The sequence below is a fragment of the Lathamus discolor genome, chromosome 3, assembly GCF_037157495.1.
Source record: "Lathamus discolor isolate bLatDis1 chromosome 3, bLatDis1.hap1, whole genome shotgun sequence".
In the NCBI taxonomy this organism is placed as follows: domain Eukaryota; kingdom Metazoa; phylum Chordata; class Aves; order Psittaciformes; family Psittacidae; genus Lathamus; species Lathamus discolor.
In genome coordinates, this window is record NC_088886.1 from 117,801,749 (window position 1) to 117,827,907 (window position 26,159).

Sequence of the window (26,159 nt, forward strand, 5' to 3'; positions counted from 1 at the left end):
TGTTAATAAGTCCTGCTACCTTTTGCACTAATTCACACCTATTAAAAGGTGAAGCTTTACGACATCCCAATGAAATCAAGAATTCTTTTTATATTTCATTAATTCAATCACAAAATTTATTGCAGCAGTAATAAACAACATGCTCCACTTGGAAAAAAAAAACACATAACTAATGTATTTGAGGAACATGAAAAAGAACGAACCACCTGAGCTCAGCCCCACACATCCACATAAAGATGTGGCAGAAGTTCAATCTAGAAGGCCATAAAACACCTACTCTGGATGTCTCCTCATACACTACCATCAAATCCAAACATCCAGTAAAAAAACAAGTCTAGAGTAAAAAAATGTAGTCAGGACTGTAGGGTGGAATAGAAATACAAAACAACAGATCATGGGCATCACCATCTGTTGGGTTAAACACCAGATGATCTGGGAACATGCATGATCCCATGTGCTACAGCACGAAGCCAAAAATTTCAACTTTCTTTGATCAGGATGAACATGCTTTCCACTCCTTAAACCTCATAAACCAATCAACCCAAGCACATAGACACAAATACATGCCTAGTGTGACCTAGCTTTAATACAATGCTGATAATAATACAAAGACCCATGAAAATCCATAGACTCAAGTTGCATAACAGAAAGTGAAACTCTGTTGGATGTAAAAGCAGAGACAAACTCCAGATACACAATCCCTCAGTCTGAGATGCTGTTCTTGAGAATACAACCCTGAGCCCTGGGTTGTTGTCCAGCTAATAATGCAACACTGCCCCATACTGTACATATATTTTTCTTTTTTGGAGCCTTATGGACCCATGAAAATTCCACAGGGTACTCCAGTATTTCCATCTCTAAAACTGCCTTCACATCCTTTATACTGCAGTTACCTGTTTCTAAAATAAATAAATGTAGTGTACAAAATGGACAACTAAAAAGGCCAGATCTAAGCTTTTTCCAAATCAACCATCCTCTGAACATGAGCGTAAGTGTTGTCTATTCTCTTTTGTCGTTACATTCTATCCTCAATGTTCAAGCACTATTTCACACATAGTGAAAGAGCATCTTTGCTTTTTCTTCATAACTATCTGCTTCAAAGTAGTCTGTAAAGTTGACAAAAACTGTATCAACCTGAACTGTTTAATTTGAATTGGTTTAATGCCAATTCTGATATAGACTTCCTTTGCAATGGAAAGAGCATTTCCTACTTTCCTCCCATGTGCTTTACAGCCTTTCCAAACCCTCTGGACTCCCTCAGAAAGCTGAAAGTCCAAAATAGGTTCGTAGCACAATTATATATAAAATGGCTCAGAAGAGCCCTGGTATAGTTACATGTCAGGACCAGCAGTGATTGGAACATACCAAAGGCTTCGTTATTTAAACCACTTCCTTTCTCCAATTCATTTAGCAACAGGTCATTTAACTGCCCCAAAAATGGTCTTTAAATGCAAATGCAGAGTTTTATCATTTCTCCACTACTCGACAGCAGGACAGCCGGCCAATTAAATATTTAATGCAAAAGTCCTCAATATTTAATTAGGGAAAAACAGTATTATTTGGCACTTTGTATGAATTTGAGAACAACCTTTCCCATTGTACCTATACCTGAACATTTAATATAACAAAGATGTATTTAATTATTAGAACTTCATTTATAACAATATTACAGTGAATTAATATTGTGTCAACGACTGTTGCACATTACAATCTTACTTCTATATCAAAAAATGGATTAACATAATAATGTTGCTGGTCTTAATAGAGTAACACAGAAAATACACTTGACTATTCAGAAAATACGGAAAAATTTTGAAACAAAGTTAAAGATGTAACTTCATCTATCATAGTACATTTATAGTGAAAGGTATAATTTCAAGTACATATTTAATAATCAAAACTTCATATAAAGTTGGTCGTGTCATGGCTAGCAATAACTACTTTGAGATTCCTACTGATTTTGATTACGGTGTCCACCAATGACAGTATTATATAAAATCGGACTCTACCATTCTATAAGCTAAGGTGAGAACAGTCAAATTTTCAGATTAAATACATTCCCCCCCAAAGGGGAAAAAGAAGAAAAAAAAAAAAAATCACTGTAGAAACACAGAAGTACAATTTTTTCATCATGCCCCTAATCTATCACTGCCCCTACACAGACCAAGCGATTTCTAACCAAGTTCCACCACCCTCTCAGATGCAGAAAAATAAAAGCAATGTCCAGGGCCTGAGACCCTGGATCAAAGTTCTCCATTGCATCTGGACTCTCAGGAGTTACTCAGCTACAGTTCCAAGAGTGCCTTTCTACTGAATTTACAATTGGTTGTAAGTATCATTGAATTTCATCACAGTCACTTTCTACCTGCATTCCTACGTGCCCAGTACCATAACAGGTGACGAATTCCACCATGATGATGGTAGTCTGCACCATACAATGCTTTCACATCACAGATTGAAGCTGCTAGCGTCACAATTCTTTGCTATTGGGCAAACGACTTCCAAAAATTTCGATTACGTGACTAACACAAGCAAGGAATCCATGATATTCTCACCCAGCATTATAAGATGCAGGACCCATTTCAGGCCTGCTCCACCACCCTGAAACGTATTTCCAAAAGTACCTGAACCTTCACTATCTTCCATCAATTAAAATTCTAAGAAGTTTCCAGAGGCAACATTTTTTAATTCTAAAAGAATAATCCTACATATTGGAAAAAACCAAATAACATTATCTAGTACTAACTGCAAACAAGTTATCTATTTTTCCTACATGTATTTTAGTAATTTACATAGGCCTAAATGAAAACAGATGATATAGACATGCTTGTAACTTTAAGAAATCTGGCTTCCTTTTATTTAAGGGCAAAAACTCCCAAATCACTCAGTTTTTGCTGTTTCTACTTTCTCATGTGACATTTCCAGTTTTAATAATTTACCCACAATGCTCATAGGCTGGCTGCTCTGCAACTATAATGACAACCAGGACATAACTGCAACCTGAACTACCAGTAACTGCCAAGAACTCTGAAGACAACTTTTCAGTCCAAGGATCAATTATCTTCTCTGAATTCAACCTTCACAAGATCAAAGAAGACATTAATTTTAACATGAAAGATATGTCAAATAATGTTAGTGAATCCATCATCATCATCAAGCAATGTATTACACTCATTCAATGTCAAGTTGTTTTGAGGCAAGGATCCCAGCTGGAGGTTACTGGGATGGATGTCTGACAGAGTAATAAGGGATTTGATTAAGAAACACTTGAAGGCAGCCCTAGGTCCTCACCAGCAGCTCTTGTGGTTACTTCTCCTCAGCAAGAACCCCTTGGGGAGCCAAGAAAGAGCAGGTATCGGCAGCAGCTTGTGGACAGAAGAACCTTTGGCAGTAGCTGATTACCTCCAAAGCCCTGCAAGAGGGATGTGCCCCCATATGCCACGCCTCCAGCATGGCGGTCACCAAAGACACCACCACCAGTACTGGGCCCCAACTCTCTTATGCTCAGCTGCTCTTCTTGGCTATGTTATCAGTGGTTTGGTGAGGGGTTTTTTTTCCTACTACTTACATTATTCCAAACAAGAACTATCTTGAAATAATTGTCTGTAAAACCAAACTGCTTAAGTCTGATCAAGTGACACAATGCATGCTAGAGTCGCAAATGCACCAGCAGTATTGCCCTCAGCAGGCATGAGGTAATGGAACATGGGACAAGTCTTCCTGAGTCAAAACAGTCAGTTCATCTGATCCCTGTTACTGTCTCGTGAACAAAACAATATTTGGTCTGTTTGCTTTCAGGTTGTTTTTTCTTTTTTATTTAGAGGTTTGGGTTTGGGGGGAGGGGGGGGATATATTTATTTATTTATTTATTTGGTTGGGGGGTTTGCTTTGGCTTGGTTTTGTTTACACATATGAACTAGAAAACTTACTTCTAATTATAGCTTAATAGCTTTGAATACAAAGAAGAAATTATTGCCTTATAAGCCAACATATTGTTTATACTGGTATTTGATTAACCTTTTCTCCCCCTTTCTCCCCTTAACATGCTGAAACTACAGAAAGTAAAACATTGATTTTAATAAGTGCTAACATTTACACAGGGATTTCTGGCTTCTGCCTATGACCACCTGTCTTACTGGATTTGAAGACCAATCTTCTACACTGCAGAGTAGCTCTTATTTTTTTTCAATATAATCAAAGAACATTATTTAATCTCTAAAGTCCTATCATACAACCATTGCTTCTTCTATTAAAGAAGGCAAAGCTGAACAAATATTCCCAACACTTGGTGGAGAGGTTTTCAATAATCCTGAGCTCCTCAAGTGAACTATTCCAGGGGTAGCTCGCTAAAATATAGTGTCTCCCACACCAACAACTCTCTCACAGAAGATGCTCCAAATCTCAAGTTAAAAGTCACGTGGGCTTTTAAATCCTGTTTACTACCTCAAAAGGTTCCTTTAAACAATTTTATAACCTGTCCTTTCAGGACATTTATAGCAATTTTCCACTTGGTTTTAAACAGACTAACATTATCTATACCTATAACATAACCTGTGATTCTTGTTGCCAAGTAATTGCACATGCAATTACTTCTGCAGAGCTGAAATATCCTTCCTGCATATATTATGCATTATTTAATAGTATATATTGATATCAAAGTACCTATATATAGTATCCTTATAAATATATTAACTTGCTGCTTTATCAGTGCTGGCTTCACTTCATTCTCATCTCTACAGCTGCTGCCATTCCACCACTGCAGTAGTCACACTCTAAATTGAAGCAACCAGAAAGGAGAAGGTAGAGTGGAAACACCAGCGCACACATGCTTGAGTTGGTCAACCGATTCCTATATAGATGTCAGTAAGTCTCTGTAGAAGAGTAAGAATTTACAAGATCAGACCTTAATTTTATGCACCAAAGACAACAGCAAAGCAAGGCAAATGATGACAAATTAAACTAAACACAGTAACTATTTGTATCTATTAAACAGAATATGCAAATTCAGTCATATATAATGTTATCACAACACATTTGTTTTATTTTTTTCAAATATTCAAGTTTTAATGGAATAATTACTTACAAACCTTGGCATATATTTAAGCATATATTTGGAGAAGCTAAAGATGCATACAACCTTTCTGGACTAATTTTCAGCTTGCCACAGTTGCCACTTATGCCCATCTAAAAGAGGTGAGGATGCGGCTGCACGTGCCATGTCAGTTAATTTCAAAGAGCAAAGCTCCTCCAGGGAGCACTGACTCATCAAGTCAGTTACTCGTGACACTGGCAGCAAACCCAACACAGAACACTAACTACTATTCAACAAATACAGAACATTGAGACATGAAAGAGCTAAGTAACTTAGAGACACTCTGCTGAACACTACACACCAAAGGGCATTCTTCCTTGCAGGATCCTGATCTGTGCACTACCCAGAGTGTCTCTCACCATGCTGGAATTGCTCCAAGTATATTCTGCAGTTCAGACAGAATATTTCACTTTTTTCTAATCAGAAAAACAGACATATTTCCCCGTTGTTGTTTCAAGAAAACAGAATTACAGTCATTCTGATGAACAAAAAAAAAATACAACATACTGATATAAAATGTGCTTCTCTGATTTCCTTACTTGCCCACACTATGATGCTGGCTGTATTTTTGAAAATGAAACTACTAATGAAAAAAACCAACCTTTCAAGGCTAGTAAAATGAAACACCTCTCTAATGTAAAAACATTTCCCTCATTTCCCTTATAGCAACAGTAACTTCAGACCAACCTAACTGGGGCAATTTCAAAGTAAGCAGAAGAATACCACAGCTAGACCCACAGACAGCAAAAGAGGAAAAAAGAGGACAGAAGTCTACTCCTACTTTCCTTTGATTTGCTATCAGTTATTCTTGTAGTTTCATCTGCCTCAAGAACACGGATTTGTTATTACTTTTAAAGCATTCTTAATTTTAAAACAATTATAAAAGTCCAAACTGTTCCATTTTAAAAAGTGGGTGGTTTTAAGGGATTTTCCTTTTTTTCTAATAATAATAATAAGCTGAAATGTTTTGCATCTTCACACTAGCAGCTCTTTCTCATTCACCAGGATTATTGAAAGGTCACAACATATACATGACCTAACACTGAAACCCAGAGAGGCAAAAGTGTATACATACAGGTCATCTCTTCACAGGAATGCCAACATGTAAGAGTGCAACTGTTCTAGAATACAAGGCATAAAAATCAAAACTGCATGTCAGAGGACTCAGTCGCTCCTGAGTGTTTTTCAATACTAACACACAGAGCTCAGTCCATGCACTTCTTACATACTATTCAGCACCACAAAGGATTTGAGTGTTTCCAATCTACAATCTATGGGCTTTGGTGTAGAGAGGATATGGCATGGGATGAAGGCTTTCCATACCTTCAAAAGAAAATCAATAGTCTATTAAACTTTTGAAGACATCTTAAAGGCACATTTGGTCTTATTTTCAATTATTCTGCAGAGCTGTCAAAGGCCTTTGCAAACATTTTTTGTTTGTTTTTTTAACCTCCATCAGCACATATATCTCCATCTGGGACACACACAGGGTGCATGACTTCCCATCTCCAAGTATCTCCAGTACTAAGGGAGCTAAACAGTGCTGGATACCACATCCTTAAAGATTTCTTGTTTAACACCTGGGGGCAAGAAGAAAAAATAAAATAAGAGACAAAGACTCAAGCACAACAAGTATTTCTACATTGTAACTGTAAAATTATTTGCCTGAGCCCACACTGCAAACCAACACTAGTCTTGGCTCCAGATCTCACAAGCTCCCAGCTATGTGCTCAATTCTTTTAGGCCACATTAACTTAGTTTTAAACTAAAAAAGACTGCCTTCAAGGGCTGCAAAATTGAATCAATCACTGATTGACTAGTAAGAAGGTACTGATTTATAGTGTGCCTGAACTGACATGAAGTAAATGACAGCTCTGACTAAAAGAGAGGATCAGTGAAGCCAAAGATTAAGCTCTGTTTCAATAGAAACAGCCTACCAGATACTTTCCACAAGCAAGTAGATATTTTAAAAGCTCAGGCTGTGATTCTGTGAACTTTTCAAGGACAACAATAATATAAAAATCTGGAATATCAAAACAAAAGTATTAAAAGCTGGAAGAAGACTGCATTCGAGCTTTTTCATTTTTGCTTAAACTCTTTCAAGGTATGTTGATTTTCAGACTTAATATTGTTATGTTACTATAGAAGTGGAAGGTATCTGAAACAGCTTATTTCCAGCAGTTCCTCTACATAGTAGGAAATTTATTTAAAACTAAATACAAGACCACTAGCTTTTGTATTCCCACTTAAATTAACAACAAACCTCATGCTGACTTCAGTGAGTTTCAACATTCCATTTTACATTTCCTCTTTTGGCTGAGATCGTGAAAAGAGGCAACAAGGGGCAAAAGGGTGCAAAGACTGAGAATGTACCAGAGAAGCTGTCAGCTCAGTGAAAGGTTTTTCATTTGTGGTTGTATTTCATACACATCTGTCTTACAGAAATTAAACTTCATTACCATAATTTTTCATCAGAATAAGGATATCTATGTATTACAATATTCTTAGAGGTTATATGGGCAGGGCCAGTCACATCAAGTCAGGTATTTGTCATTATGTCACGGTCTCAACTGGGGGCCAGTAATGAACCATGCATTTTAAGCATTTGTATGTAGTATCCCAGTTACTAGACACCATGATACAAGAGTCAGGAGAGGAGACACCGTACATGGACTTAGTCAACAAGTCACCAAAGAGATGGGAGAAGGGTTTTACACTTCCTTGCAACAAGGAGTAATTAAGTAGTAAAATATAGGAAATTATATATATTTGACACTCCAAAGAAATAAAGCATTGTCTATTTTAATTAAAATTACTGGTCACACTAACTCCTGAACAAGAAAAATAAACTCAATTATGGTTAAAAAGTTAAATTTGTCTGCATATTTTGTGAGACTGCAAAAGACAGACTGGCCATAAACACATAATTATGAAAATTCTCCACTAAGCACTACAGGAAGCATCAAGAACACAAGAAGAGGGAACAACACCACACCAAGAAAGGCTCCATCGCGTCATGCAGACAAATTTTCCCAGTTTAACTTTTGTAAAGGTACATGTAAGTGAAGGTTTTCTCTCATCCCTGCATCTGTAATTTTAATATTTTGAATTTTATAAATAAGTGACTGTTTGCATTTTGCCTTAGCTGTTTTGAATTAAGTATGATGTCAAGGTATCTGGAGAGAAACAAGCGTTTGTCATTCCATGTGGCTAACCTATTGGGCGAGGGCAGCCATGAGCTGGCAGTAAGTCCTCTAGTTCAGCCACAAGCATGCGAAGGCTAAACACGCTCCCAGCTGCAGCTGCCAAGGTCAAGAGACTGCTCCTATCCTAAGGATCAATACGAACAGAAAAATGTTGGTAACCAAGGAGGTTCTCTATTATACAAAACAAAATATTAGAGAGCACATTTGACTCCTGAGCACCCCCAGGGAATTTACTACATGTATCCAGCATCTTGCTGAAACAAAGAATCAACAGTGGTTTCTGGAAAAAACAAACATTACTTTTTTTTCCCCCTTCCCTGCAACCTCAACAGACTTTTTTTGTATTTCTCTCATACTATTTTCCTAATGTAAACCCTACTTCATTAAAAAAACGAAAGCGATCATCAACCCTTATTCAAGTACCTTCACAAACTGCGCTGGCTCTCACAGCAACTATCAAGTGTAATGTTAATGATTATGGGGAGGCTGAGTTTATCTTTTGGTCTTCAAGTAGGTAGCTCATCATTCAAACTTTGTGCTATTGGACTATAGTTAACTGTTATCTGAGCTTCGTAGTTGTCTAATTTACTTCCTTTCCTCTCTCCTTTTTCTCTATGCATGGCTTGCCCTTAGAAAAATGCAAGCTCTTACAGATTAGGCTTCCCTATTTAAAACTGAATACAATAGCTTATACTCTGGGTTCAGCTCAAGGCATAGCAAATACTCAAAAATCTGTCTTTCAGGGAAAAAAAAAAAAAAAAGAGATACAGTTAAAAATTACTTTTAATTTATATTTTTGGACATGGACTTTCTTTCACTTCTTCCACAAAGTAATTGCAGTAAGCTAGAAACTAACAATGATGCAATTTTCATGTCCATCATTCCCTCACCCAGTCCAGCAGCCTATCTTAAGTCAAGGTTTCCTAACAATAGCTTTAATAGAATTAAGACATTTTGGGATGTGTACTACTTCTGCTGGTTAGCACTGGTTCTTCCATAGGAGAAAACAATGGAAATTATTAAACTCCATACAACTCAAACAGCTTCATACAGGCGAATTTTTCTCAGTCACAGCTTTTAGCATTAAGTGCCCCTCCCATTCCAAATCCTACGGAAAAGTGTGACATATACCCCACTCATATGTCAGAATATGACAATCTATGGCTTTCACAAACACTCAAGGACTCTAACACACCACTCATGTTATAACAAACACTTTCTGCTTTTCATTTTTCTTCTCCAACCTTTCCAGGGTCACCACTGCATCTACCCCAGACTCTCAGGTGCAGTAAGCCACAAAGCAACCCAAAGCTAAACCTCTCCAAGCCCGCATAGAATCTAAGGTGTTCAAACTCAGCTCCCAACCTTTCAAGCACTTGACACCAGTCTGAGGTGTTGTTAAGCAATCTGTGCTTCCATCAAGGCTGCATGTAGTAAAAAAAGCTAAATCGGTAATCCTTTCTTGCAGAAGCAGATGCCATGCCACCTCAAAGCCCAGAGGCTTACATCAAGTGTATGACTCTCCCCTGAAGAGCATATGTACAGACAACTATATTCTGATACAGGTTTTAGAGAGATCAAGAACAACTGTAAGGATGGTAAGGAACCAAAAATCCCTAGTATTTTCTGTTCTGGTAAATTGAACTTACTTTCTTAGTACTGCTCTATAACTAACAAATCAGAATCTATCAAAATCTTTCATAAAACCATGCAAAACTTTGTATAAAAATTTAAAACCAGCTCACAAATAAAAACAGTAACATCTTCCTCACAATTACAGCATAGTCAGTATAAGTCCAACTACATTAACCTTTACTTCACACAAGAAAGTTGCATCTGGAGAAATCTGAATATTCCCTTCTACACTGATGGCACCTAGGCTACTGTGAGATATACAAAGAATCATCTAGGTTGGAAAAGACCTTTAAGATCAAATCAAACCATTAACACTGCGAAGTCCACCACTAAAGCATGTCCCTAAATGCCACATCTACACATCTTTCAAATATCTCCAGGGATGGCAATTCCATCATTGCCTGGGCAGCCTATTCCAGTGCTTGACAACCCTTCTGGTGATGAAATTTTTCCTAATATCCAATCTAAACCTCCCCTGGCACAACTTGCTCTTTCAAAGGCTGTTTGCTCCTGTCGTACCACTTGTTACTTCAGAGAAGAGACCAATCCCCACCTCAGTACAACCTCCTTTTCAGGTAGTTGTAGATAGCAGCATGGCTTCCTCCCATCCTCCTCTCCTGTTGCGGTGTGCTTGACCCCCTCATCCACATCTCTGATAAAGATATCAAACAGAACTGGGCCCACTACTGAAACCTGGGGAATACCACCTGTGACCAGCGGCCAACTGGATTTAACTCCATTCACCACCACTCTTTGGGCTCGGCCATCCAAACAGGTTTTTACCCAGCAAACTGTACGCCCGTCCAAGCCATGAGCTACCAGTTTCTCCAGGAGGATCCTGTGGGAAATGGTGTCAAAAGCTTTACTAAAGTCTAGATAGGCAACATCCACAGCCTTTCCCTCATCCGCTAAGTGGGTAACCTTGTCATAGGAGGAGATCAGGTTGGTCAAGCAGGACCTGCCTTTCATAAACCCATGCTGACTGGGCCTGATCACCTTGTTGTCCTGTACATGTCTTGTGATGGCATTCAGGATGATCTGCTCCATAACCTTCCCCAGCACCAAAGTTCAGACTGACAGGCCTGTAGTTCCCCAGATCCTCCTTCCAGCCCTTCTTGTTTATGGGCATCACATTTGCCAACTTCCAGGAAACTGGGACCTGGTTAGCCAGGACTGCTGATAAATGATGGGAAGTGGCTCAGTAAGCATTTCTGCCAGCTCCCTCACCACCAGGTGGCTCCTCTCTGGCTCCATAGATTTGTGCATGTCTACATAGTGTAGGAGGCGGCTGACCATTTCACCTTGGATTATGAGGGCTGCCTTCTGCTCCCCAGCCTTGTCTGCCAGTGCAGTGGCCTGGGTACTACTGGTTTTACTATTAAAGAAGGCATTGAGTACCTCAGCTTTTCCCTCATCCTTCACCATTACATTTCCCTCCACATCCAATAAAGACAGAGATTCTAAATGCACTGGTATTACACAGAATTGTGGAATCATTTAGACTGGAAATGACCTTTAAGATTGAGCCCAATCATTAACCTAGCACTGCCAAGCCCACCACTAAACCTTATCCTTAAGTGCCACATCTGTATGTCTTGTAAATGCCTCCAGGGATGGTGACTCCACCACTTTCCTGGGCATCCTGTTCCAGTGCTTGACAACAGATATAATGTACTACAGTAATGCATTTCTCTGGGAATGAAGGTCAGCTTTAATAAGCTACCTGAAGTCCAAGCGGCTTCAAAACATGTGCTCAAGTGCTAGCAAGTGCTTTCCTGACCTATGATCTAAAGCAAATCCAGACTAACAAAAAACAGAAAAGGAAAAAAAAAACAAAAAAAAGAACAATGAAATTGAAGATCAAGAATTTTGAAAGTAATCAGAATATGGAAGCCAGATATGAGCATTTTTTCATCTCAGGAGGATAAACAGGTACATTTTTCATAAATGTTTACAAGCCTACTGTCTAACGACTAGAAATTGTAAAGTTTCCACTTCCCCAGAAAGTTCCAAGTACTGTAGGAATACAAGTAAGTTTCCACTCATTACTCTAAATTACTAGTTAGAAACAAAACTGAAGTCCATTTTCTGAAATTCCTTTTCTTGATCTCGTTATGGCTTATAAACGTGGCTTTACTAGAGTAATGTTGGGTTTAACCTCATATTAAATAAAACTTGTCCTTATTTCTCTCTGTGCAGAAATATTTGTACAATTTTGACAAGTAGAGATGAAAAGAACATGGTCAAATAAAAAATAATGCTGCCACAGAGAAAGTAAAAAAATGCCTAATGAACTGCAAAGACCTATTGTAGCACTCGGTGCTTAAACCCAGAAGGATTTTTTCATTTATTAACACCCTGTCCTTGTGCCGCAGCATACTAATGAAGTTAATCTAAAGGATAAATTTCAATTATGAATCACAGAACTGCACCTCTGCTCCTCGATTACTCAGATAACCTGAATCAAGCCTTCTCCTATACAAAGTACAACGGCTGACTGCAGATGAAAGTTCCCAAACATCAAAAATATTCAGTCCAGAAGGTAAAATCTGACAAACACCTGTTTCCACATCCATTCAGTAACTCTGTGGCAAAGTAATGACTTCTAATAGCTTGAAAGACTGCTTCGCTCACTTAAAATATGCCGCACAGGTTTGAACAATAAAAGGAACAGCAAATGTTTAAATCTCTCAGGCTTGCAGCCAAGACAAAGTCTTCAGCCAGAGTACAAAAAGGGTTTCCATTTGCTAAAATAATTTGAGAGAAAATGTTTTCCTCGTGAATACGACACATTTGTCCTGGAAAAAAACCTGAGAGAACATCCAAAGGAAAAACAAGATCAGTGAACGGCAGTGCATCATTTGACAATTAATATGCACAACTACAGACATGTGGCGTTGCATGACGTGTCAATGCAGCTCAAATAAGGAGCTGAAGCCACAGAACCAGAAAAAGAAGAAAAAAAAGAAAACAAAAACTCCCACAAAATATGAGTAATAACAACAACCTGGGTCATTTGCTTCCAATTGCTTCTGCAAACAGAAAAGTGATGAACGCTCACAAGAACAACAAATCATGTTGCTATCACATCTGAAAGACTGATACAAAGGAAACATTGCCTCTGCTTTTTAACAAGATAATAAAACAAAGTTGAACAGCCAGCCTTTAATTTTTAGCTGACAGAATGAGGTACGAAACGACCACTCACTTCCAGTGGGAACCAAAGGAGCAAATGGGAAGCAGAAAGCAGAAAAGCCATGAGTTTCAACTTACGCAAACCTGGCTCAAAGATACCAGAACCTTTCAAATGATCTTTCAGAAGCGTTTTCACCATACAGCGCATGTGATTTCCACAACTCTAAGGTCAATTCCTCCATTTCTTGTGGGGAAGGAAAGAGTAACTGCACCGCAACCATTATCTGACCATCTCTAGGTCAAAAAATTCAGGGAAGATTTTCTCCCAAAACTAGGGCAAGACAGTGACAAATTCCTGTTTTACATATGCCTACTAGCTCCTGTTCATACTCCAAGAGAGCCAAGCTCACAGACAGAGAGAAGACTCACAAGATTTGCTGCCATTCCATAGCATTCAAATACAGGTTAGATATATCTGACTACTTTTTAATGGAGTAATAGGACCTTTCCCCCCTCCCTTCTTTCAAGTTAGACAAAGCCAAACATACATACCCACACCTCCAGAGCAGCCACTGCACAACTGAAGGTTTCTACTGTCCTAAACAAAATACTAATCCCTACAGTTCACCAATTCTAATTCTTCAGGATATAAGCACAAACAGTGCAAATTTTTTACCTCCAACCTACTGGTCACTGCCTTTATCCTTCAAGTAAATGACACCCAGTGGGAAGCTATCAGCGCCCATACAATCCTCAGACTTTTTTCTTTTAAGTCATAAAAATAAACGCTTATCATTAAAAAAAAAAAACAAATCAGATTTTTTACCAGATTAACAAGATATTCATGATGTTATCTGATTTGGAAATATTGATTATTACAACAGTGATATGTATATGCAAAAAGATTTGGCAATTACACCCTTCCGGAAGCACAAGCCTTCCATTGTTGAATACCAAAACACGAGCTCTGCTTTTGTATTTGAGTGGATGCTGTGCAAGTTTTCCTCCATGCCTTAGTCCTTAAATAAGCTGTTTTTCAGCAACACACTTATATTTGTCATACTGAGCAATAGGCACATATGCGTATGCTTAGCAACTTATTTGGTGGAAGCGGGGCAGTTGTCATTCATAGTTTTTACCAAAATACATCTTAATTGAGTAGCAGCATTAACCACAAATGAGCCAGAAAAAAGGACAACAATAATGACAGACCACTAGAAATAATCTGTTGTCTTCCGGATAAACTGTTCAACGCTAAAACTTATTATCTGTAAAAGCACCTTTTGAATCACTTTTGTTTTGCCCCGTGGAATACCTTAATGTTTCTATTGGTAATAAAATTTCTGGCTCGCAATACTGCCCTTGTCTATAAGGCTGCAGGAGAAGGGAAGGGAAAGATATGAAAACAGGGAAACACAGAACTGCTGTTATTATTAAACCTTTAAGTTACAGAGTTAATTCCAGCTAAACATTTTTATCTGTTGCACTGTTTATATGAAGTGGACTTTTTTTCTAGAAAGGAAATCTAATTTTTGCACCCGAGTGTCAAATCACTCCACGGCCATCTATATCTGTGCCGACTGTACTTCTTCTACAAGTAATCTGTTAAGCAGCACATCCCCAGCTGGGGACTGTAATTAGGGTGCAAACTGCCATACAATCCCCTTGCCAGATTGATGAAGGAGACCTCTTACAAGGTGATCCAGCAGTCAGTGCTGAGACCATTAATCATTTATCCATTGAGGAGAATACAAAAAGCTCTGCCACCAAGAGCGTTACACTGCAAAAGTATCTTGACAAAACTAATACTTAAAAAACCTAATAAAGTTTTAATTATAAGGTCAGATATTAGTTACTGTATTATTTTTTAATGTTCTAGGTAAGCTGACACCAAGAAAGACATATTCAGATTTCGGACAGGATTTGACACTCGTGCTTTGCTACTCCTTTTAAAAGATTGATAAGAATCGGCTCAGAGGCTTTTTAGCTCTGTTAGCAGCAATCCCAGATATCAAAGACGTGTAATACTAAGCTACAGAGCAAGCTTAAACACACTGGCAGTTTTTCAACTAGCAACTATTTATCGTGGGGGATTTGAACTCACGGAAAATGCAGATATTTCCTATAATGTGCGACTACAGATATTGTTAGTACAACAATTCAGTCTACAGTGAGAACACTAAATTTTGAACACCTGCCTAATGGGGTCCTCACTTTCATCCTGATCACATAAGCCTTGACCCTGCCAAACTCTGCTAAAAATTTTTAAATAAGCTTACTGTAACAAAATACCTCAAGTGTTTAAAGTCGAGTTGAAGCTTCTCTTTTAAGTTTCTCTTTTTCATTTTTATTTGATCCAATAAGCAAACCTGCACCGTCCTTACAGAACTCAATGAAATTACAAAAATATAAAAATGCAAAAAAGCAAGATCACTTATGTAGTCTAATGGTATACTACTAGAATTTGAAGTATTTCTCTTTAGAAAAAAGCTTTTATCCTTGTTTTGAATGTAACCTCATATTCTACTTATCACACATCATCCAAGAATTATCAGCATCAAAAGTTTCTGAACTATATCCATCAGTTTCAAGTATGTTTCACCTGAGCCCAGCCTAAGGAAGAGCAGGCTGGGCAGGGAAAAAGGAGGAAATACACTCCCCTCCTTCCCTTGAATTACCTGGAATTTAAAAGGTTTGCCTAGGAGACCTCTGCTGTTTCAAAAGCAAACAAAATCTATCATATACAACTACCTACCAGACTAACAGAAAATAATTTTTTCTCTAGAAGGTGCAATAGGGAAGAAGCTTAATCCAAACACATCGTTACATAGTTCAAGAGGATTTGCTTACAAACTCTAAAAAATACTGTAGTGAAGGCAAGCTCCTAGTAACCTAGCCCAAAAAGCAGTCAGCGGGCAAGCACCTTTTCTTTTTGATAACTGAAAAACATAAATTTAAATCATTTTCCACAGGTAATCAACAAGCATATTCAAAATAAAGAGGAAAAAGAAATCTGTCAAGTGTGACTATGAAGTTAAACCACTTTAAACACTCAAAAAACATCCTTATGTGCAAATTATTATAGTTCCCCCACAACTTTCTTCATCCCCTATAGACAAGAGGATTTTTTCTAAAGGACACAGCAAGGGAGGCAAAGAGTAGGAAAAGCACCTCAGGAGCAAGGAAAGCACAACAAAATTTTTAGCATCAAGTGCCTTTACAATGAGGACTCTTCTGCAAACATAACTGTAGACACAGCAAAGCTCTTTATTTGTTTCTGCAACATTGGGAACCTTGTGATTTCCAAAACCCTTCCTTGCATGAATAAGCATGCAAGTAATCTTCCAAATACGTCAGTGAGAGAAGGAAAGCAGAAATAGCTGCATTACCATTATACACAGCCTTACAGGCAGCTGTGGAACCCAAGTTTCTTAAAAATTATTGCCATGTTGAAAAACCATAATCCATTTCAACAGCAAGTTTTATCATATATCACTGATTCCTTCAATATTTACATCTTTCCAATATTGCCCGAACTAATGATAAGAGCTCAGCAACACAGCAGGAGCATGCATAGGATAATTCACACCTTCAAAGCCAACAGATGTTTTTCATAAGAGTCAGTAACATTAAAACATCACCTAAGGGAACAAAGCATAACTTGCAAACATGAAGATGCAAACCTGAAGATGACAAAAAGTCTTTATGTTATTTCTTGAAGCTTGATCCTGCACAGTGGAATAGAAAGTGTTAAACACAGCACATAAAGTAATACCACACTATTTCAGACACTTAGTTAACATCCAAGTTAGTAGTATATTGATCTTATTTTGGAGTAACAAGGAAAAAACCTACCCTCCCCAACCTCCTTTTTGAGTCTTGCTGTATCATCACTTACTGGCATTAATATTGCTCTCATCCCTAGGCAAGCCCTTAAAGACGCTGATCCTTTATATCCCTTACAGGGAGCTATTAATGCTGCTACTCAAAGTTTCTGACCTTTAGCTCTCAGTCCCAGTAGTGTTATTCAGATTTTTCTTTTCAAGATTAGCAGAAAATAGTAACTATTCCCAAAGTTTTCAGTTCCAAATGTGCTCCTCTGAAGGATCAGACACTTCCCAAGTTCTGCCTGACCTTCCAAATCACTTCAGTTTAGACGTTCTGCCTTTCAGAGGTATTCTGGCAAATCACTTCAAAAATGCTTTCATAGCTGCATAAAGTTTTATGTCCCATACTGAATTCCCCCTCATCATCCTCTGCAGGAGGATGACTATGGCTATGATTATTTTCAGTGAAGCCACAGTGCTAAGTTCCATTTTCTTTATTCCTGGTAACACCCACCCAGCCTTCCTGCCCTCCTCTCTACAAAATGACTCACTCAGCTTCCCTATTGCCTCTTTCAAGAATATTCATGAGGAGCATCCCAGAATCAAAATAATACAGTTATTATTTGTTGTCTTCATCTAATGTGTATTTTTTAACTGCCAAACATAGAGGCTGCATACCTAGAAAACCAAGCAAGCGTGTCATTTTCAGAACCACCGCATGAAGGCATCTTGCATTTTCTTTTCAAAGTGAAATTAATATATGGTGTCTTTTACAAAGTGCAAAACACCTTGCACACACACTCAAAATAAACCCCAAAATAGCCTACCTCTCCCAATCTCTCAAAAATCAAATCCGATCATTTTAGCCCATCAATACCTTTCTGCATTAAATCGTTCCTGATATGAAAATCATTACAGCTCATCTGGAAGACTGACAAGCTAATATTTCTCTAGACCCAGAGAAAGGGAATCCCACTGCCGAGACTCTTCCAAATAGCCAGGGAAAAAAGTTACACCTATTTAAACAGGGAGTGAGCCAGGCTCAGCCAGCACTGCACAGGGAAGAGGCAATCAACTTGACAGTAAATGTAATTACTGTTATACTTCCAGCCAAAATTAGGCATGATATAAGCAGATATATCAAACAAATTTGACACGATCTATTACCACCAATGTGCCTAAATATATAAAGGGGGGGGGGGGAGAGAGAGAGAGAGAATTTGGATTTTAGAAAGGTGAGAATAGGGGGTTTTATATTTTAAGTGGAAAAAATAAACAAAAGCAAAACCAACTAATCTTGACATGCTTCCATCACTTCTGTCTCTACTTTGTTCGTTAGTTTCTCCTTTCCAGTTTCTATTTCCATCATGATCAGAGTGACATAAAACATCCTCTTTTTGTTGTAGCTCACTAAAATCAAAGCAGCATCATGTCTCTTTTTCATGTCTTTTCTTCCCCTCTTGTCATTGAGAGGCTTCAATCCATTTGCTTTCTAGACACATTTGCAGGCCAAACCTGTTTCCCGACACGAGCTCACTTGTTTGCCTCTCCTCACTTACACTCACCAAAACTTGCTATCATAATATCACATCTCCTTTCCAAACTGACACCATCTCCTGGTTGTCACTCCCACATCCCTTTTTCCTGGTACCAATACCAAATTTCTGTCATCTCTGTAAACCTCCTAGTACAAGCAGTTTTCTATTATTTAAACACATTAAATCACACCCGCTCCCTGTCAACTAGCAAAGCTTCTCTACATTTGCTCAGATTAGCTTCAGTGCGACATATTGTCCCAGATACGCTTGTTCTCGATCACTTTAGTATGCAGACCAAACATCTCAGTTTCATTTCACAGGTCTCTGTGTTTAGTAAAACAAGACAAAATAAGATACTGCAGCAACCTCTGCAAAGAAATTCTCACTTCCCAAATTCCAGTCTCAAGATACAGAGAAACAGGTAAAAAAAAAAAAAAAAAAAAAAAAACAGACCATCATCTAGAACTGAGAAAGGTTCACAAAAGTCTTGGAAAATAACTTACTTGAGAGCTACGCTATCAAAGTCCTCAATACCTAATTTAGACCTGATACTGGAGAAGACAGACTCATTCTCAGCTCAAGACAAAAGCAGAAGGAACAGGAAGACAGCAATCCTCAATGCTCTCAGAGTTGGACCCCGAGATTAAAGGGCTCCTCTGTTAAACAGAAAATATATTTGCAAAATAAACAAAACCAAAACACACAACCACACACCCCACATCTCCTTTCCCAAAAGAGAAAAGAGCTGAACCAGAAGTGAATGCTTATTTTCGTCTTGCTTCTGCTAGAAAGCCACTCTACAGCTTTCATTCGGAGGCAACCAAGTTCTGTTCCAGAAAATTGACCCTTCATTTGGGGGAAATTTAACCTTTTGATTATTTTGTTCAATTTCCATTTTGAAACAAACTTTTACTTAAAAACACTATCATGAAATCCAGCAATGTTTAGACAGATTCAGTAAGTTCCTAAGTCATTCCACTTCTTCTGAAACAGTGACCTTTCACTAGCAATATGCTCTCAATAGACCAAATCATGTCCCTAACTAGACGCTCTCGTACACCCTGTTTTATGCAGCACCTGAACTTGCCACTAAAATACTTGAGGCAGAAAAAATCTAGGCCAAGCAGAGGTATTCGTGACTTTAATGGAAAGTTTAAAAATTACTTTACCCCAAAAAAACAAGTCTTTTAACTAGACTTGTCTTTGCTATTCCAGCAAACACAGAGCACATTGCTGTCCATCTCTGACAAATTACTCTCCCAGAGAATACAGACCACCCATGCTGAGCTCCAGAAAGGCTCTGGAAGAGAGCTCAGATTCAACCCACTTGAGACAAAAAGCCAGTCACAAAACAGAGTCCATCCCAGTGGAAAGCCTCCCTCGCTCACAAACACAAGTTTTAATCCCATTCATTAAGAGCTGAATTGCACTCACCTTTATTGTGCTACATCTTCAGGTTGCTGTTCCATCCATTACATTTTCTGTTATGGGTGTATTCTCCATTTTATTAACTGTAATTTAATTCAATACAGATTCCTACACGGGACAGGTTATTTTCCTGACTGTTTCAAAACATTTCACAAGATGGAGCACAGATGAATTTTTAAATAGCAAAACAAGACACACACACAAAAAAAAAAAAAAAGCCCACACACAAGAAGAAACCCAGAAATCCTACTGTGTGTTTCTGTTGGGCTGGTCGTAAAGTTTGCCGTATCTGTCAAGCCTCCCACCACCTGTTTTCTTTCATGAATGAAAAACCAAATGCATAAACTGCACATCATTGCGAGAGATAGCTGCAATCACAGGGTTCGCTGCTTTCGCCTTTACTGAAGCTGTATATCGTGTTTACTACAGGTATCTGAAATTAATTAGACAATCTTAAATATTTGCAGCCTACAGTTTTCCAAGTATCTCAGAAAGCACATGTTCATGCCCAGGAGTCATTACCCCGGTATTACAGTACCCTCAGCCCCACTGTTCTGCTCTCTGCTGACATCAATTTCGCAATGAAAACACAGTAATTCAGTGAGAATAGGTGCCTAAGGGAAGATAAAAGCATCTGTCTAACAAGTGAATACCACTGTCCTGTCATACACATACAAAAAAAAAGTATTTTCAATATATATGTTTATATATACTTACATAACCTACGAGGTGCTATGGCAAGTTACACTCTCTACAGTCTCCTGTCCAAAATACAGCAGACAGAAACCCACGCTGCTCTCACCACATGCTGAAAAGACACCAGTATGTATTACAAGCTATGGTGGGACACGGATCAGAAACAGCCACAATTATACCTAACAACTGAAGAGATTGTTTCATTTGATCTTTCCTTTGGAAGGTGATGACAGTCTGAAAGAGCCGAGTGGCACATAGCATCTTTCTGTCCATTCTTGGAAGCCTGAAGACAGACACTCTGAGCAAGGCTGGGACCAGAAGTTTGCCACATTAATTTAGGCTACCTCCAGCCTTCAAAAATACCCACTATTCACTACCGGAACATCCCTTTTCTGCAAAAACATATTTTCTATTTCAGCACTGAGTCAGGAGGGTGACTATTTCACAACTTTCTAATTGTTTTTAAGTAGTTTTCAGTGCTACAAAATCTTCCCTCTCTCCTCATTCTTACTACCCTTGCAGGTCACACCACCTCAGCTGAAATACTTTCATACTTTGTTGCACTGCAAGTGGGTTTACACACTCTGCCTTTATCAACAGGGACATCGGAGCCACTGTAGGTATCAGACAGCAGATTATCTTGCATGTTATTCCATCTTCAGCAGCGCCTGCCCTGCACACGCATGGATACCATACATCACACACACACTTTATGGCTCTGCTCAGCAGTCCCACAGAGGACCAGTTTCCAAACCTCAGCAAAGGGGATAGAGCTGCAAGAGGCAGGCAATGACAGGAAGGCACAATCCACCAGATAATATGAAGTTGGCTTAGGTAGGTATGATTTACTACATCATTAACAGTTTTTTCTTTGCTTTCTCAGTGGCCCTTGAGTCTCTCTTTCCTCTCCCATTTCATACTCTTCCTCAAAATAGCTGCCTGCCACGGGAGTGCAGGTGGGAAAAGGAATAAACAAAAAAACAAACATTTTAAGTAGCTAGCTCATTTTCAGACACGAAATACGAGCATTACATAGATTAGACTCAACAGAAAAGGGAGAGAAGCAACCAAAAACCTTTGCCACAAAAAAATCACATACGCACACACACACAAAAAAAGAAAACCCACAAAAAAAAAAAAAAAGATTTTGTTTTGGTCAGAGTAAAAGCTTAACAAATAAAAATCATAATAGAAAAGAAGGGCAACTAAAAGCATTCCCAACAAAAACGATGCAGCATATCCTTAATACTCAAGTGTTTAAACTGAATACAGCAGAAGTACAAAGGAATGCCTAAAGGTGACTCAATAAGGAGGAATAAGAAATAGCATTACCATCATGTTTATCTTAAGCTTGCTAGTCCAAAACACAGTATTTTTTGGTTCTTGCGTTCAAAACAAGACCGCAGACAACCAGCACTTGTGCTTAAGATGCAGAAGTACAGTAGGAAGGTTTGTCAGTGACTCAGAGTCTGGACCTCTGCAGACTCACAGAGCCAGCAGAGAAACCTGCCTTCCTTGCACAGTGTCCGGTTTTAAACACAACCCTTATTCTCGACACAAATCCCTAGGATTTGGGGGTTGGTTTTTTGGGGGGTTGTGCATTACCTGTTTCCCTACATTACCCACTTCATCACAACCTGGAAGCAGCTTTGGCTGTTTTGGGATGCGCAGCTTCCAGAAGGCACACCGTCCTGGCTTCACCTGGCAACCCACCTTCATTTCACAGCACACCCTCCCATTTACTTATCATGATCTTGGGGCAAATAACAGCAAAGGTAGCTTTACCAATATCTGGAATGCTACCTCAGTAATAAATTAAGATTTTCAAAGATCAGGCAAAGAGGTGGACTGAGATGTGAGCAAAACCTCACAGCATGGGACAACCCAGAACACACCGAGCAACACACCACAATAGCACAGAGAATTTTGACCAGGAAGTCCAAATGAAACTCAATTATAATGAGGCAAGACAGCCCATCCACAGCTTCTTAACTGCTCTGGTTTACAAGCAAACACCATGAAGTCTCCCCCTCTTAAGCAGCCCCAGCAGCACTCCCTTTCCTCAGCCACACTGGTAACACAAAAGCCTGTGAACTGCAGCCAGGACAAGACAAATTCTCATTTGCTATTGTGTTAATAAATAACACAGCAGACATGTTTTGTGAAAACAATGCTTTTGTCTCACCACACTGAAACATAAATCACCAGGATTCAAGATAGTTCCAAGCACTTGTCTTTCTGAATACACATCCAGGTGGTCCAGCAGGACAGTCTCCCTCACCTACAAAATGCCCTGAGAAGTTCCCAGTTCCCAGCACTGCCTTCGTGCCAGGCAGCTCAAAGAAGACAGGTCTCCACTTTCCCCCCATCCAGCCCACCCCGGCATAGCACACACCGTTAAAGCACAGCATATACCTCTAAGAGAGAGCAACAGCCCAGAGGCATTTCCATCACCTCCTTAATCTGCAATAGCATCCCTGTTGCTCAGCTTTCATAATGCCTTCCGGTTAAGGCACAGGGTGCAAGCAGCATCGCAGGGCAGGGAAGCAGAACAGATGCAGGTATTCACAATGTCGGTGCAGCACTGTCAACTCAGGTATTTATTAAATAAAAAAATACAATATCTTATCCCACTCTTTGCTTACAGCCTGCACAGTCAGACGAGCTTAGTTGCCTTGGACACCCGGATAAGACCATTCACATCACATCTTCCAGCACTGAACCCCCTGCCCACCTACCAACAGCAATGGGGAATCAAAAGCTTCCAAAGTGCAACCACCACCTGGGTTTTCCACTCCCTAAAACCACTCTCTCATTGCTACCTTTGTGCTGCCATTTAGCAGCAAGCTTGGCACGGGGTGCGTGCAGCATCTGGCACGTTTCACCAGCTTCAGCTCAGGCTCCTTACATGCTTTCTTCTGCTGCCAGTCACTGGGATAGTTGCTGCTGTGCTCAAATACAAAAGGAGCAAGTGCCTAAAACAGGCAAGAGAGCTCTGCTCATCTGTCTGAGGGCACAACACAAGAGACTGAATACTGGTTAGGGAAAAGAAGAACAAAAACATTTATACTGAAGTGCAAGGAGGCACGTGGGAATCCCCACCTCTTCCTTGCAAACCCCAGAACTTTTGTGACATCAAAGGCAGCTAAAAGCAGCAGCTTGAGTGCCTCCTACCAGAGCAGCGTGTCAGCAAACACACGTCAGTGCGATCCTTATCGGTACGACTTTCTAGTGAAGAGACGTCCCTAGAAAGCAGTCACTACAAATACAGTTTTCCTGAATATCATTACTGATCCAGAAGTAATGAAATAGCAGATAATATGGCCCCAGGGTACAAATCAACCACCTACCCTAATGCATACAGATGGAGCTTAACAGCTCTTCTGGTCTTCCATTACCAGAGTGAAATGGGATCTCTGAAACACCATCATGGCAAAGCAGAAGGGAAGCTTACTAATGAGTGGTGTTTATTTCCAGTTCTTCAGAAAATGCTTTTAAATGCTGCAATCTGAAAAAAAAAGACCCCTTTTTCACATATGAAGATGAGAAGCCCCAGCTTCCCCTCACAGAACCAAGATACAAAAGCAGAATGCTCTTCCCCGGCTTTGCAGAAAAGGCTTTGCCAAAAACAGTGTCTAAATACTTTTCTGTAAGAATCTACAATGAAACTTTATCCAGTCCCACCAAAGAAAGTAGCAAACCTGTCACGACTTACAGCAGGATCATGTGCCTCTTGTTGATGTTCGCATCAGTTAAAGCAGTAACTTCCACAGGGCTCTAACACCGACCCAGCAAATGTATAAAGTACAAGCAGGCACAGAATCTCTCTGCTTCCATCCCCAGGAAATTTCGCACTTAACACCCAGCGCCTGCTCCCATGAAAACATGCTGTTATGCATTCTGAGCTGGTCACATCCCCACAAACCAGCCAAGCCAATGGGCAGCCCAGCACAAACGTCACACACCCTGAGGTGCCCATACCTATCTGTTTTGAGAACATCCCTGTACTCAAGCATGTTACTTTAATGCTATCTCTTTCATCTTTGATGTCAGATTATTTAAACTCTCAGAAACTAGACAGTTCACCACTTTTTTAATCAGCTCCCTTAAAGTTTGAACGTTTTATGATGCAAGCTGAACACCCATGCAAGGCACCTGCGTGGCACCAGACACAAGAAATAGCCGCTCGCTCCGTTCACCGCATCCCCTCTCCTAGGTGTCTTCAGTGACACCTAGTTCTAAGAGGCACATTATCCCGCGCACACAAACAAGACATGACCTGCACAACTTCTTTCAAAAATTACATTCTCAAGAAATCAATTCCTTAAGCTGATTCCTTAATTAGAGAAATTAAACAATGTATTTCAATTATACAAAACAGCTGGAGGCAGCGGTCAGCAAGTAATTTTATGACCCTCATCTATTCTTCTAAAAGCCTTCTCCAGAGCGCTGAGGCAGGGGGATGAGCGGGAGGGAGGCAAGAGGAGGGCAGAAGGAACCCGATTACAGACAGTCCTCGTTCACTCGAATTAGTCCAAAGGCTACACAGTGTAACCTTGTATTAAGAACAGCACACAAAATAAACAAAAGGAGAAGCATGACAAGTTAAGAATAAACGTTCCGAGTAATGAGTGGTTAAGGAAGAAGCGTTATCAAGGTACTGAATTAAAATTGCAGAATGAAGAAGCAATGGAGGGAAAAATGCAACTCAAACACGTTTCAGTACGGTGCCTGGGGTGGGTGGGTGGAAAAGTATGATTTTATAAGCTATCTTACACAACAAAGAGCACAAAACCCACAAGCGGCACCTCGGCGAGGAGAAGCAGCGCTACTTTTAACAGCTCTTCAGCAGGGGCAACTTCACAGCAGATACCTCACGCGGCGCAAGGAGACGGCAGCCCCACTGCGCGCTGCCCGAAGCGGCTGATGTCCATTAAAACTTCACCCGTGCCTCGGAGGCAGCGGTGCAACGGCACCGAACACCCGCCACCCCGCACACCCGCCGCGGCCGGACCCGGGACTGGCGGAGCGGAGCGGCGCGGCGCGGCGCGGCGCGGACCAGAGCACAGCGGGCGGGCGGCCGCGCTCCGCGCCCGGCAGCGAGCCAAGCGACCCCGGCCGGAGAGGTCCCCCGCGGACCGCACAGCAACTTCTCCCGCGCGGCGCCGAGCGACGCGACCGGGCCGGTCCGCCCTCCGCCCCCGGGCCCCGAGCCCACCCGCTGCCCCGGCACCGGCGCGGCCGCACCTCCTCGCAGCACAGGGCGCGACATGGAGCCCGGCGCGGTCCGCTGCGGCGGGAAGCTCTGCGGGGCCGGCGCCGCGGGCGAGCCCGGGCGGGCTGCGGGGCGGGGCGGTGCCGGGCGCGCACTCACCGCCAAGCCCCGCAGCGCGGAGGGGCGCGGCGAAGATGGAGGCGCGGCGGCGGCCGCCCCGCCCGACACGGCCGCCACGACCCGCTCCGGCGGCGGAGCCGGCGCCGCGCGGCGCCCTCTGCCGGGCAGCGCTGCCGGCGCCCGGAGCGGCGGTGCGAGAGGAGCGGGGCGGCAGGGACGAGGGCTCGGGGGAACCCGGGCGGGTCTCCAGGATGCGGCCGGCTCCGC

At 40.6% G+C, this 26,159-nt stretch overlaps 1 protein-coding gene across 3 annotated transcripts in view; it reads right to left on the reverse strand.

The window, feature by feature from the left end:
* The window catches only part of THSD7B (thrombospondin type 1 domain containing 7B), a 340,543-nt gene extending 314,643 nt beyond the window's left edge, over positions 1-25,900 (reverse strand). Inside the window, exon 1 of one of the 3 annotated variants that reach the window (XM_065671287.1) lies at positions 25,805-25,900. The gene's annotated coding sequence lies outside the window, so the exon portion shown is untranslated. Of the gene's footprint in view, positions 1-23,907; positions 23,987-25,430; positions 25,506-25,804 lie in introns of those variants that run through there. The other 2 variants (XM_065671292.1, XM_065671289.1) reach the window with 2 other exon arrangements.
* Positions 25,901-26,159: the final 259 nt, after the last annotated feature.